Source organism: Pocillopora verrucosa, chromosome 9, assembly GCF_036669915.1.
Source record: "Pocillopora verrucosa isolate sample1 chromosome 9, ASM3666991v2, whole genome shotgun sequence".
Lineage (NCBI taxonomy): Eukaryota > Metazoa > Cnidaria > Anthozoa > Scleractinia > Pocilloporidae > Pocillopora > Pocillopora verrucosa.
In genome coordinates this window covers 8,837,751-8,853,666 of record NC_089320.1, presented here as the reverse complement: position 1 = coordinate 8,853,666, position 15,916 = coordinate 8,837,751, and positions in this window count along the sequence as shown.

The following is a 15,916-nucleotide window of genomic DNA, read 5'->3' as shown; positions in this document are numbered from 1 at the left end:
TTGCCATCATTGAGACACCTCTACGAGTTCCTGATTTAGACCTTGAAAATTTTCTCAGTTTCCCTCAGTTTATCAAGACTCAAGTTTGAAAAGGTCATGACTTTAACTACTTTGCCTTCTTTGTTGATGAATGTGTCAACAATGTCTTTACTCAAGCTAATGTATTTTTCCTCAACGTTTGGGATGCATTTCATATATTTCCTTCAGTTTTGTCGAGATTCTTCATGAAAAGATAAGAATCATATCCACACAAGTTGTGAAAGATCACTGGACGAATTTTGGTTTCTTGAAATTGAGGTCGCAATTTGTTGTGAGCTACTCCACGATACTTTTCTGTGAAATGACAGTGGTCTCTCACTTTGTCATCATCACCATCTTTGAATTTCTCTTTGCAAATACAACAGATCTCTGAGTTTTTGAAATGTTTCATGTCTGCATCTGTGAAGACCACATCCTTCAGAAAATCGAACTCTTCCCGAATCATCTTGAACTATTCCACCAAGGTTTTAACAAAGATCTGAGCCCAATCTTCATCTTTACTCTTTGTTCTTAGGATAACTGGCTCATGTTTGAACAATTTTTTATCTAAGCAAACGACGTGAAAACAAAAACCACATGGTTTGTGCTGTTGATATTAATTAGTGAAGCTCTCATCACAACTCGGCTCAGTGAATACTTAAAGTCAGTGCAAATCACAAATGGAGCTTTGATGAAACGGTTGTGATTTGTCAAGTTCATGCGCCACTTTCTTCTACCTTCTTTTTCCCTTGGCATCGTGACCTTAGTTGCCTTATTGTCTGAGCGGTACAAATCATGAATGGCCAAACTTTGTTCGTTCCGAAAGTGACTCGAGTATCTTGGACAGAAGAACCATGCTATATCATGCTTCCTGACCTGTTTCGAGAGTAACCTACTCATGAGTTTTATCCAGCAGTGATGCTGATTACGATGCTGTCATCCATAAACTTGTTTATCGCAGCCAGCTTCGTATTGAATTTCCATGCCATCTCAGCCGATCCTCAGATTGCTCTCTAAGTTCTTTGATCCTCTCAGCTTTTTATCAACAGGTTTAAAGGCTCTTGAAATGCATCAATTGAAGCACACATATCATCTTCGTTTTTCATGTTTATGATCGCCTTTTTTTTCTGAAAATATTTCGAGAGTTTGATGTATGATGAACCTCCCAGTGGATCAAACTGTAAAATGAAGGTCGAGTAAGTGACCTTCATAAATCTCTAACTGCTTCCATTTTTGTTGAAGTTTTGAAATCTCCCTTGAAGTGTCTCCTTGTAGATGTAGGAGACTCCGTCCTCGTCATTTGCCTAAAGATTGTCAAACAATTCAGTCCGAAAATGTGGATAACTGAACTGGACTGGTCCATCCTCTTTTTCTCTCACCATCTAACATGAGAGAATCATCTTGAATTTCCTGTGACGTTTTTCTCCCATGACTCACTAGACCTCAGGTTTGACTTTTTTTAATAAACTCTTCAAAACCATATCCTTCAACACTTTTTAAAGTGTTATCTTAAAGTGTTATCAATCTTAAAAGATTGAAACTGAATTCGAAAACCTCCCAACGAACTTGCCGATTCAAAAAGTTTGATTGACTGACTTGATTTTGGTTCTTGTTGCTTTTACACCTCCGATTTCATCCAACTGTTTTTCGAGAGATTTAATTTATTAAGTTGCTTAATGATCCATTTTTGGTTTTTTGTTCTTTTTGAGTTTTTGTCTGATTTTTTTCGGCTTCTTTTTCAATCTCTTGATTATTCTCTTATTTTCTTTTGGAGATAGGGGGAATAGCTTTTCTCACTTATGATGCTTTGGTTCCTTGCAATAGTGTTGCTTTTTCAACTTGTCTCGGAATTGGGTTTTCCAAAAGCTTGGCAAATTCAGCCTTTCGTAGTTTTGAGTAACCTCTGTGTCTGTGACGTTTTGCTTCCGCTTTAATTTAACCACTGTCATCTTCTCCACTTTATTACTAATGGTAATAGGACGGAGTGGAGTCCAATTTGGTCTGTAATCATACAAGTGATTAACAAAATCGGAACAACTATGGTTATTGGGATGTCTTCTGTGATTGGTAAATTTAGCTGAGAAGACTTAAAATGATTGGCCGCTTCAACTGTCCGATTACAGGTGTTCGATTACAACTGACTGATTACACCGTCCTAACACAACTCTACAGCATGATTAGTGAAAACTAAGGTAGCCAATGCATCAATTACATCTGAGGCAATGGTTATCATTAAGGATCAAACAAAATGAACATTTTTATTAACTAAATTTCATGACTTCAATCCAGTCTCAAATTGACATGAATGTGACTCTTCAACTCTCCAAGCGAATTTGATAGAAATCAATCACCTGCTCCCACAAAAGAATTTTGACAATTCTCTTGCAGCGTCATAAAACGTCTTGATCGTCTAGAAGTTTGTTCACAAATTTCCTCGTCAAACTTTCTTTAGTCAATCTCTCAAGCTTGTCAAAAGCCTGTTTCAGAAGTCTTTGATACTCTTCTCTTTTTCTTTTCATTTTATCTAGTGACAAAGAAAAACAAGGTCCTTTTCACGCTCTTTCCACTCCAAAGGACTGATATCTTTAGACAACAAAATTTGTGCATATCCAGCAACAAACTCAGTCAACGTCAACGTATTTGACCTCGCACTGCGCTCAAGTGAGACAAAGAAAATTGTAAAGCCACCTTTGAGGATACAAAGCATCACTAGTTGGGAATATTCCTCAATCGTTTGGTCAATTGTCTTTGTTGACCTAACAATTCTCGGGTTTTCTGATTAGCAATGAAATCTGGTACGTTTCCCTCATTGAAAAGGACATCCACTTTAGCAGCTACTCGTTCCGCTTTGTTTCATAATACATTGTCTATCAGTGTGAACGAGGCATGGGCCTCTTTTCGGGACATTCTTCAGCGGTTTATCTACAAGGATGCTCCCCTTATTTCAAAGAAGGTCAAGGGCCGACTATGTCCTTCGTTGACTCCGGATGTCAAAAAAGGGATGGTTTTCTCAGGAAAGCCCACCAAACTACTCAAGAAAACGATTCGTCTTCTTTTAAACGGCAACGCAGCAGAATATCCAGCTTTGTTAAAAAAAATGTAAAAGCAGATATAATCGAGATATTCCTAAAGATTGTTCTGCCTCTCCAGATATATTTCGGGCAGCCACCAAGAAACTCTATTCTACTTTATTGGGTTGATTGGGTAGTATCCATCCCATTTTCAATGCCAAGTTTTTCTTCCAACTCATGTAATTGTAGGGATAATCATATCATATCCTTCTCTATTAATAGAATTTTCATTGTCTATGACCAAATCATCTCCCTCCCATTTGAAAAAGTAAATTCCGTCGCATTTTTGACACTCGTTAATACGGTATTTTTACTTTATATTCTTTGCTATTCCTTCGTATACCGTTCTTTTCTACATCAGGAAATCTCAATATCTGTTTATCACCACCTTCAAGAGGGTGATACAATCTGAGATAACGTTAGCACCTCTGATGTCTTCGTACCTTACAGCCCTCATGAATCTTTTTAATCCAGGCGATTCAACAGAAGTCAATTATAACGTTGGTAATAGACAAAATAGAAGTGTCTTTAGCGAAGAATGTTATTGGGATTCTATAATGATCTTTTTCTTTTCCAAGTTCCACTTCGTTCACGGCTTCTAGTGAACTCATACTCAAGTATAGATCAGGCATACTGATTCCAATCAATCCTACTTCCCAATTTCCATCCGATCTCATGCTGTAAGGCAAACGAATCTTGTAACTAGTTGATGTATTGTTAGGAAATTGAAAGTACTGCTGTCTCTTGGTAGGGTGATTAAGATTCCCCCGCTCAACATATTGTTTGATGCGAAGAGTCACTGTAGTTTTACCCGGTTTAGAGGTAGCGTGTTCATCGTTTTCTTTGGGAAGATTCACTTCAGTTATGTCGGATAGATGTTGACGCACTGGCATATATTGGATAGGTAGCGGTTCTGAGTGTTTCAAATATGGTAAACTCTGCACTTCTCGCAAAAGTTTCGTCACGAAATTCCCCACGATCAAACTAGCCACCACATTTGATTCTACTCGCTAGGTCCTTTAGATTTCTTGATCTTAAGTAACATTCCATCCCATCATAGCAGCGAAAGTTTGATTGAGATTAGCGAATCTGCAAATACAAAACACACTAAGATGAAGATACTTGATGTCGACTTTCCAAAAACCAGCGTAATCCTAGGATTTGGAGGCAAAAATTGCTTAAAGACGCTAAGAAACATCAAAAGCGGCCGGAGCCGCGTGTCGCCGCAAAAACCGACGACCGCTGGAAGACACCTAGAAACGAAAAGATCATAGAAAAATATGTGCTGCAAAGAAGAGCGTATTCTCGAAACTATAATAAGAAGCTTACCAAGGGACGGAGTGAACACTTTCTGAAGAGGAAGAGGGAAAGTAGCAGGCAAGTCTACAACAAAATAAAAACTGACCCTGAAAGATGTGCTCTCCATTTGCAAAAACGAAAGAACAAATGGCCAAAGAATATCGCAGATATATCGCGAAAATGAAGGCATATTCTGAAGCGTACGAGAACTTTTTTCAGAAGAAAAGGAAACATTTGACATTTCAAGTTTCTACCATTTCTGCAGTTTGATTGGACAATACATGTCACGTGGTGCAAAATACTGCTCTCTGATTGGTTACCAACCAAACAAACGACATTAGCCACAATCGAACCGTTCGTAGAATGGTTAAGCAAACAATGAAAATACGTTACCTACATCGAACAGAGTCTACAATCCCTGTATAGTCAGAGTTGTGGCGATCATGCCGTGATGTATTTGAGAGAGGAGCTCGTGGACATTCTCCATGTGATTTCTTAGTAAATTTTCTAAACACGATTATGTACACAAAGATCATAAAGTGGGATTAATAAGGTTACTAGAAAAACAGATTGCCTCTGAAGAATGGTTTCATGCATTTAAGATGGATCATCAAAATACTTACGCTTGTAAACATGGACTTCGTCACCTAGTATGAAACGTAGCTGGTAACAAATAAAAGCTGAGATGTTAAGATATTACATTTCCCGTCGTCTTGACAGGGTGGGTCTATGGTACAGGTAGAGGACTGGAGTTGCAGATTCAAAGGTTGGAGGCTCGATCCTTTCGGTCAAGCCATACTAACTTGGTTTTGAATCCAGAGTAAATAAATATATCTTCATTTTCCACAAACCCTTCATTCTCTCGCGATGGAAATGAGCAGAGCATTCCAATTCGAGACACCCTCAAGCATTTTTGGTTGTAGGACCTTCAGGATATGGAAATACTTGTTTTACATGAGTATTACTCTTACACCAGTCGAACAACTTATTTGCAGATGTTCCTTCTTCCGTCGCGTATCGTTACAGCGCTCGGCGAGATAGATTTGTACCTTTGAAAAAAATTGGAACGATGGGGTTCCAGATTTTGGTCAGTTGAAGACATGGAGGTTTAGTGATACGCGATGATTTGATGGCTGAGGGAGAGAACGACACAAAGACGTTGGATTTATTCCCTAAACATTCTCATCATCAAAACATCACAGTAATGTACTTTGTCAAGATATACTTTTAGAAGGAAAATACATCAAGAGTATTTTGAGGAATGCTTATTACAAGATAGCCTTCAAAAATCCACGAGATAAGCTGAGCATGAGAAATGTCTTACTTCAAGCCTTTCCTTCGAGTTGGCAGGAGATCGTGGACGTGTTCCGTAAACTGACTGAAAAACTGTTTGAAAATCCACGAGATCAGCTGGGCATGAGAAATGTCTTACTTCAAGCCTTTCCTTCGAGTTGGTAGGATATCATGGACGTGTTCCGTAAACTGACTGAAAAACCGTCTGAAAATCCTGCAAGTGAGGATTCTACCAGAGTCTTGAGTCACCTTTTAAAAAGCACGAAGGGTGTATGAGATGTTACATTTTACCTAAATAACCCTTAAAATTACCTATAAAGAAGTGATAGATATACAGTCATTGGTCCTTTGAGCATTGTGCACTGGAGAGAGGAACAATTATGGCGAGAAGTCGAAGACCTTAAAAGAGAGTTAGACGTCGAAAAGGACAGAAAGGCGCTGTACTTCCCCCGGCAGGTCTCGTTCCAGCCTTGATAGTCTGAGGGAAAGCAGTGTACGGAGTAAGAAAAGGATTGGAAGCCATCGAGAAAAAAAGAGGACGAAGCCGATAAATGAATCAATGACAGACGTCGAGGTAGTCGAAGAAGAAGGTTGGTTGCGATCAGACTTGGACCTGTTCTCAATGACAAGATTACCGAAGGAATTTCCTATCGGGTCCATCACCCACCTTCGCTACCTTAGGTGGAAAATTAGCCTCAGGTATTTTAAGGTAAAAAAGATGATGGAGATTATTATCGTGGCAGGAGAAGGAGGGGTTTTCCACTTAGACGATGAAACGAATACAGAGACATCGGGCGTTCTTCTCATCTATCTTGAGAGGGAAATCAAAATGTTCTAGAGGATATGTTGCAACATGCCAACAGTGATCAGATCAATACTGTGACTGAACTTGCGTTAATTTTACTCGAAAATCAATTACCGTTCTCACCTCCAACCGCAGCTAAATTAAAACATTAAAAACAAGTCTTACGAGAATTGGCTAAGCGAAGAAATTCGATAAAACGTCGCAAACAACAGCTATTGAATAAAAAAGGTGCTGGAGAGGATTGAAGGAAGCGTTTTTGCAACTTTTTCCGTTAGTATAGCTTTACAAGTGATACAGAACTTGACATGCCTATTGCTACAATCCAATGAGAAGATGAAACATTTGAAGAACAAATGTCACGAGCTCGAAACCCGTAAAGATCAGTGGAGAGATAAGTTTGGGAAATGCAATCGTAACGTAAATGTGGCGATGCAATATCTTCTTTGTAAGCATTACTTAAATCAAGATACTCACGAGGAACAGATGGGGGAAATTTGTCATACCTGGACACAAAATTTGCATACTCTACGGAATGTTAAAGCAGAAATGAAATGAAGAGATATGATGATTAAGAGGGTAGAAGCAGAGTTAGAGTGTTGGATAGAATAAAAGCAGGAAGAGAGCGAGAGAGTCTACATGAACTAATTCCTCGCAACTGGATCCCTTAAAACAATCGCGTTTACTTCCATTTGTCCAGTGACTGAGCCCAGAAGTCCTTCGATTATCATGGTTTTTCCGCAAAAGAATGGTTAAATGGAAGTGGTCGTGTGGATGGTATGCTACAGCGGATGGCTGATGCCTCAAACTTCAACGAGAACTCTGAAATGGATGATTCATTCCAGATGTCGTTTACACATGTCCAAAGGTCTCCTCGTGGTTGTGGCAAAAATAGAAAGATGAAGCCTGGCCATTCTGGGACTTTCAAACGCATAAAGCAAACTGTGGTCACCATTTAGAAAGAGAACAGCCTGTGTTGTGCTCGTGCCATTGCTACTGCTAAAGTTATGGTGAATGGTAATCCGAGCTGGAAAGGTTTCCAGGTTGGTGGAAGAATTCTGTGTCAAGTGGCCCGGCACTTCGCGCCAAAGCTAACGTTCCATTCAGTCCATATGGCTACAAGGAACTGTCCAGATTTGCATTGGCTCCCAGTTTGTACGATTACCAACTTTACTAGTCGATGCCACTCGCGGTTATCTCGTGATGTCGTATCGACCTGTGCGGGAAAAACAACTGGTCCTATTGTACGACAAAAATCATTACGATGTCATCACGTCTTTTGCCTGGTCTCTTTGGACCTAGCAATTTTCTTCGTTGTGCTTCAAATCGTACAATGATGAAGGCTGACACACTTGTACTAACAATCCAGATCATTGTCTGTTGTGCCTGCAAACGGACTCCACCAATTTCAAGGAAGCTAAATGCCGCAACCAACCACCCTCAGCACCTTATGTTTTCTGGAAAGACCTGTGTGCACAAAATCACTTGACTAAATCCTTCCAAGGAAGAACCGTGGATGTCGATCATGTCAGTGTGTGCACTCAGGTTCGTAAATGTCGAATGTGTAAGAAGTTATTGGTGGGCCTGAAAGAACAAAAGAACACCATTGCGGTTATGCAAAGTGTCCCTCGTGTAAAGAGTCAGTTCTAATCTCTGCCCGTAAATGTTTCATTCAAATTGGTAAATCCCCAGAGGAGAAATACGAACAAAAACCACAAAAGAGAAAAAAAGAAAGAACAAAAGTGGTGCGGCAGCAGGTCTAGCCATTGCAGAAACTGAGAAAGAAACCTGAGATAGAAACCTGTCCCTTCCGTTTCAGCGGTGAGCTTTGTATTCGCAGTTTCTTAGAGTGGTTGCACACCTTGACTGAAGACGACACGAGACAAGTACGTGTATTGGCGCATAATTTCCAGGGGTATGATAGCTATTTCATCCTGGAAGAGTATCATCGCTAGCACCGTGTCGTACAACAGCTCTGGAGCGGGGGTAAAGTTCTTCAAGTTACCTTTGACGGCATCTCATTTATTGACTCTCCGTCGTTCTTTCAAATGCCATTGTCCGTCTTTCCAAAAACCTTTGGACTGTCAGAGTTGAAAAAAGGTTGTTTCCCACATCTCTTTAACCACCCAGAGAATCAATACAACACAGGACCGCTTCCAGACAAGAAACATTACATGCCAGAGTCCATGTCCACTGGTTAAAAAAACACACTTTGAAAAATGGTATGAGGAATGACAAAGGGGCAATGCAGTCTTTGATTTAAGAAAAGAGTTGATCGAGTATTGTGAGTCGGATGCCTAAGTTCTTGAAAGACGGATGTCACCCTTAAATGGCTCTTAGAAGATCAAGCCAGAGTTAATCCTTTTGACCACATCACTATCGCTTCTGCTTGAAATCGAGACCTCCGTAAAAATAGGATGGAACCCAACACCATTACTTCAGAGCACTTCCACGGTTGGACTCAAAACCAACTTTTCTACGGCGTCTTTGGAATGGTTGCTGTGGGAAGAGCAGAAACTGGGTCGGTGCCTTCAACCTGCTGGTAACCAAGGTGAATACCGCATTCCTTACGGTCGGTATGCTGTGGGCGGGTACGATAGTGAGGACAACATCGTGTGCGAGTTTCAAGGTTGTTTGTGACACGGATGCAGGGCTTATTACCCTAACAAGACTGAGGAACATCGTTTTCTCGAGGACCACAGAATGATTGATGTTTATCTTTGTACGCAAGAAAAATTCCAGTTCCTTAGAGATAAAGGGTACAATGTAGTAGAAATGTGGGAGTGCCAATGGTGTAAGATGAAAGAGTAGAACAATGATGTCAAACATTTTGTCATTGGCCTAGACCTTGTGACCTCTCTCAACCCATGTGATGCTTTCTTTGGAGGTCGTACCAACGCAATCAAGTTATTTCATCTTTCCAGTAACAATAAGGACGAACAAATCCTCTACTACGACTTCACATCTCTTTACCCGTACGTCAACAAGAATGCAGTGTATCCTAAAAGTCATCCCGAAAACATCTTGAACCCGGGACATACCAACATCTAGGCTTGTTTCGGCACTACAAGTCACCATCTTACCACCCACCAACCTCTACCATCCTGTCCTTCCTGTACGTACCAACGACAAACTCACCTTTCCATTGTGTGAGGCTCGTGTAGAAGAAGAAATGGCCAAAACCATGCTGGACCGTACCTGCGTGTGTCATCAAACCAACAAACAACGACAAATCCTAGGCACGTGGTGCCCCCTAGATTTAGAGAAAGCAGTAGAGAAAGGGTACGTCATCGTTACTATTCACGAAGTCTGGCATTTTCCTGAAACCATTGAAGGTCTCTTCCGAGATTATGTGAACACGTGGCCTAAAATCATCTATCGCGGATGACCAGCGGAAGTGAGTGATGATCCACGGAAACGCCAAGAACATCCGGTAGCCTACAAAGCTCCTGAAGGTATCAATCTCGACCCTTCCAACCAGGAACCTCTGGCAAAATTTATGCTATTTAGTAGATATTTGTTCGCATTAAGCCCAATCTTAAATGATCTTAAATTTGCGCAGTCCTTGACATGATGCGCAAGGCTCCATGCCAACGCAGCCCTTTGTTTAAAAGAGGACCTGCCAATTTCAGATCTTGGTCTTGGCACTTCTATATTTAACGAATTTCTTAAACTGTAATTAATTTGCCTTAGATATTGGAATAATCAGTTTCTCTGTATTTGAACCATGGTAGGATTGGTAGGTCACAACCAGCAGCCTCTTTACATAACACGAAGAGATGGGACTTCATTGCCTCAATTTCTTGATCTCATCAGTCGGAGTGGTCATAGGTAACTTGTAGACAATCTTTCATGCTCTCATATGAATACTTTCAATACTCTCCGTAAGTGCCGAGGAAAGAGCCCAAACAACAATATTATACACAACATCAGGAATAGTTGAGTTGAAATAGATAGATTCCAAAATGGACTGAGGTTGGAATTTAATTCGTTTCAGAACAGCCAATTTCTTGTTAATCATTTTACAAATATCCCCAATATGATCCTGCCAAGATAACCTATTGTCAATAGTTGAGCCAAGACATTTAGATGAAGACTTGAGCTCGATGGTCTTGGTGACATATATTAAAGCTGGTGGGGGGCCTATAAAGTTTGATCTAGATATCATCATTGCTTCAGTCTTTGACTCATTAGCAATTAGTCTGTTAGCTGTGCACCATCTGTGCAGCTGAAATAAAATTTGTAGAAGTGAAGAGATGATCATGTCTGTATCCTTACCAATGGTAAGAACCGACGTGTCGTCAGCAAACATATAGAGGTCACCACAAGATATAGATTCGGGCAGATCATTAACATATATTGAGAACAATCTCGGTCCCAGAATGGACCCTTGTGGTACTCCATACTTCACAGATTGAAGGTCAGATTTCTTTCCAGAAATTTGAACAAACTGGTTCCGGTTAGACAGGTAGTTTGCAAGCCAAGAGAAGAGAGAACCCGATATTCCAGTGGCCTTCAGTTTCTCTAACAGGATAGAATGGTTAACAGGATCAAAGGCTTTCCGGAAGTCGACAAAAAGTACTCCCACTACCAGACCTTAATTCTGAGCTGACTTCCAAGTTTCCGTCATATGAAGCAAGAGACCCTCGGTTGAACGATTTTTTTCTGAAGCCCCGCTGGTTGTGGCTGTAAGTAGTTGTTTACAGAATTACACAGTACAGCCTCAAGTATCTTCCCAGGAATGCTAAGTTGAGAAATGGATCTGTAGTCGTTCACATCACATGGTTTGCCTTTCTTGAACACAGGGGTAGCACGAGGTAGTTTCCAGTTGTCTGGGAATGAAGCACTAGTCAAGCTGTTCTTACAAAGTGGAAGTAAGCTGTAGGTATCTAATTCAGAGGATACAAAGAAAAGGTCCCTGGATGAGACCAAATCTGGAACCGTAGCATTCTTAGGGTTTGATGCCTTCTGGATATTTCTCGTGACAAGTTCCCAATTTATATCTGTGCAATCTTAAGTGGGAGTAATCCTTGTAACAAAGATAAATAGAAATAGTAGAGATGGTGAGTTTTGAGCTCGGTGAAGAATTATGAGAGATGTGTTTTCGTCTCGTCACGACCGTGGGACAAAGAAAATATTCTAGGTCCCCATCAGGAATCGAACCTCAGACCTTCGGATTTGCGCTCCGATGTTCTAGCACTGAGCCACAGAGACTCCTCGGTGAGCGAGGTCTATTACGAAGTTCATATGACACGTGTCCTGCATACTGCTAGGATCAGTAATGTCGATAGCGTAATGTTTTTAGATAGAAATAGTAGAGATGGTAAGTTTTGAGCTCGGTGAAGAATTAAGAAAGATGTGTTTTCGTCTTGTCACAAGCGTGGGACAAAGAAATATTTTAAGTCCCCATGAGGAATCGAACCTCAGACCTTCGGATTTGCGCTCCGATGTTCTAGCACTGAGCCACAGAGACTCTTCGGTGAGCGAGGTCTATTACGAAGTTCATATGACACGCGTCCTGCATACTGTACCACGAGCGTGGGACAAAGAAAGTCATGTGAACTTTCTTATAGACCTCGCTCACCGAAGATTCTCTGTGGCTCAGTGCTAGAACATCGGAGCGCAAATCCGAAGGTCTGAGGTTCGATTCCTCATGGGGACCTAGAATATTTTCTTTGTCCCACGCTCGTGACGAGACGAAAACACATCTTTCTTCAAGATAAATAAGGTTGACTTGTCTAGAGGATTTAACTCTGTTGTGAGGTTTTTAGTGACAATAATGAAAAAAATCGTTGAGATGCTCTGCTTACACTAAATTATCAGTTAATAGTTTGTTGTTGTTGTAATCCATAACTGGGCCAAAGTTGGTAACTTTGTTTTTTCTTAGCACCTAGTATGTAAGCTTCCAAAATTCTTTAGGGTTGGTTGATTTGTTAAATTGATCATTCCAATAAGCTGCTTCGGCCATCTTTAACAAAACCAACTAGGTTACTCCTAGCCACTTTAAAAACAGCAAAACTCAAATGGTGGTGAGATATTTCCAAGTCAATGGAACCAGACGTTTGAACTTTCGCTAGCTGACTCGTTAAAATGAGATCAATGAGAGATTTCGAATCAAACGTTCATGTTCTTCAGATCGTAGCTGCACAAAATCCTTCTGTAACGTCTCCCCAAATGAGACTTATTTGACTCTAAGCCGGGAGTCATGTCACAGTTAAAGTCGCTAAAATAATATTTTTTATTTTCATACAAATCTCAGTAATTCGATTTCTGAAAACATCGAAGAAGGAACAGTCACTTGAAGGTCTATGAATACAGCCAACTAGAAAAGACTGTGATCTCACGGTAACATTTAACCAAGGGGCTTCCAAGTTAGGGTGGTCCCACGTGGTAACTTGAGGAACAAGAAGACTTTCTTTGTAATAGATTAAGACACCACCACCATGGTTGTCACGGTCATTTCTCACTAGATTGAAGCCGGGAATCCTGACCCAATTTTCTGTTATGCTCTCATTTAGGCGGGTCTTCGTAATGCCAAGAATATCAAAATTGGTAACCTCCGATAATAGTTGGACTTCCGGAAATTTGTTAACCAGGCTATTGATGTTTAAGTGGCCGATTTTAAGATTTTAACCTCCCACCAATTGTCGAAGGGAACGCAATGGATCTACGGGCTCCTGGATGTTAACGGAACATGGAGGCGAGAATCGTTGAGAGTTAGCCCTATCTTAATACAGGAAGGAGAGACCTAGTCAAAGGAAGCCATGTTTTGAAAAACTTTATTATCCCTCGGCTTGACTTGTCCACACTTAATGTGGTATCACTTATGACACTGGTCATAATTTACAGCTCGGTGATTCCGCGCGACGGTCTTGGAGCAAACGGAACATCTGCAAGCATTCGTAACAGGACCAGGGTTAGAGGGAACATCGCCACTAACGAGGGGTCTAGTCTGTTGAAAACAGCTATCGGAATTTGCGTAGTAGCGGACCCTTAAGTGTAAGGAACGTTTCCGTGTATCGCTAAAAGAAAAGAGCGGACTTGTATCCACGGAGAGGAATGCTTGTAGTTTGCTGAAATTGCATCAGTGAAAAGGTCAAACTTTGCAAAGTGAAACGGTGGAGTGACAAAATGCGTTGGATGAGACAAAAGACCCTCTGAAAGAGAAACGCCAAAAAGATGTACGAAAATGTCAGAAATTCTAAGAACTATACTATTTCTATCGTGGAGCACAACAAAAAGTACCAATTGGTGTACGGGAAACGTGTGGTTGATCCTCACACCTTTAAAACATATCCATTTGCCATGTTGACTGATTCGTGAGAACTTCACGAATGCATATTTTTTTCTCTTTGTGATGTGCCGGACGCTGCACACTAGCGAAGAGTACACGTCCCGCTTGACATTAAAGAAATTTTTTGGTATTAAAATGGTTTGATTTAAAAACCTGTTGTTTTGCTTACTTTCTCCCATCCAAATAACACCCTGCGCTACCTACGAAATACTCTGGTGTGACATTTTGTCACATGACTCATGATGATTAATATTCAACTCATCTCGTAAATAAAATGCGTCCTGGTCGGGCCGACATTACTACTAATTTTCTAGCTGTTCTTGAGCATTCATATCCATTCTTAGCCTTACTTAAGAAACCGTACACATCTTTTAAAGGTACTATAGCTTCTCTAGCCATTTTTAGCCGTACTTACGCATTCTCATCCATCTTGGGCCGTACTTAGGTATTCCTAACCATCCCTAGCCGTAAAGTGTCCCTTACCACCCTTACACATAATTATGCATTCCTAGTACTTTTGCATCCATAGCCATCCTATACGTACATAAGAAACCGTACACATCTTTTAAAGGTACTTTAGCTTCCCTAGCCATTTTTAGCCGTACTTACGCATTCTTATCCATCTTTGGCCGTACTTAGGTATTCCGAACCATCCCTAGCCGTAAAGTATCCACCCTTACACATACTAAAGCATTCCTTGTACTTTTGCATCTATAGCCATCCTAGAGGTACTTCCGCATCAATAGCCATCTTCCTTGGCCGTACTAAAGCATCCCTTGTCATCTTCAGCCATACTTTGGCATTCCTAGCCAATCTTAGCCTTACTTGAGCATCGCTAGCAACCTTTAGCCGTACTTAAGCATCCATAGTCATTTTGAACCGTACGTAAGCATCCCTAGTCATCCTGAGCTGTACTTAAGCATCTGTAGTCATTCTTAGTCCTAGTTAAGCGTCCCTAACCATTCGTAGCCTTACTTAAGCATCCCTGGTCATTCTTCGTTGAAGGCCTACATGTAATAAATGTCCTAAATGTAATAGAGGCCCCAATGTTGTAACATTTGGTCCTAAATGTGATAAGCCTTCAATACAATCGCTAGTGCTAGTGCATTCTTGTTATAGCGGATATTCACATTAAGATGTTGAGGTGGCAGCTGTTTCACCGAAGAATCATCTGACCAATATTCATGGCATATTGCGGGATCGCTGGTATTAATCAGCGTCTTTTTATTTGCTAGTGACCGAGGTCGACAAGCATTGGTTACAAACCCCTATACTGATGTGTTTTTATGGCATCAAATTGACAGACGTCAAAACAATGAGAACGCTGACCAATACCTCTCTTTTTATCATTGGCTCAGACTCTTAAGTACAACAGATTTTGACGATATATTTGTGCGATCAGTGCTGAAGTCAACACTTTCTGAACCAAATTACAAGGAAATGGAAGTCCATTGACCTATACGTAAGACAAATTCCGGGCTCGGAAAAGCACTTTTTTTCTTACTGTTTTACCTTGCCAGATTTGTATGGGTCCGCATGAAATAAATCATTGCGTTACTGACTAAGCGTGAGGTCAAGATGGCTGGATATTATGTTTTCTCAATTCACCGAAAAATTCCTTGACCCGGTTAGAAGCTCACATGGCTCTATTCAGCCAATCAGAAGGCTAGAAATTCGATAACAGTTTACTAATGATAGCGTATGAAGCCAAACGACGATGAATGATGTATTATGACGGCGAATGGTGTCATTGCGGTGAATGTTTCCAAGTGACGGCAACTCAAAACATCTAACTGGCACTAAAACTGATATCGTCTACAAGACTCCACTTCAATTACATACTTCTATTGTCTAAAGGACCTTCCTGGCCCAAATTACTGAAATATGACAAATTGTGTAACTGGGGCAAATAACTGATATGGTCCAGAAGATCCAACAAACACAAATGACTAAGGAGGTCGAATCAAAAGTTAAGTGCAAATGGCTGGAAAATAAATAAAGAGTGTGTCCACACAGTTTCAGGCTGCCCCACTCGCCTTCAGTCATGGGATTCATGAGTGTGACAGCAAAGGCGTAAAAAAATTGGCTGAAAGCAAAACGCATCCATGTGTTGTATCGTCAAATAAAAGGGAGGTGGTG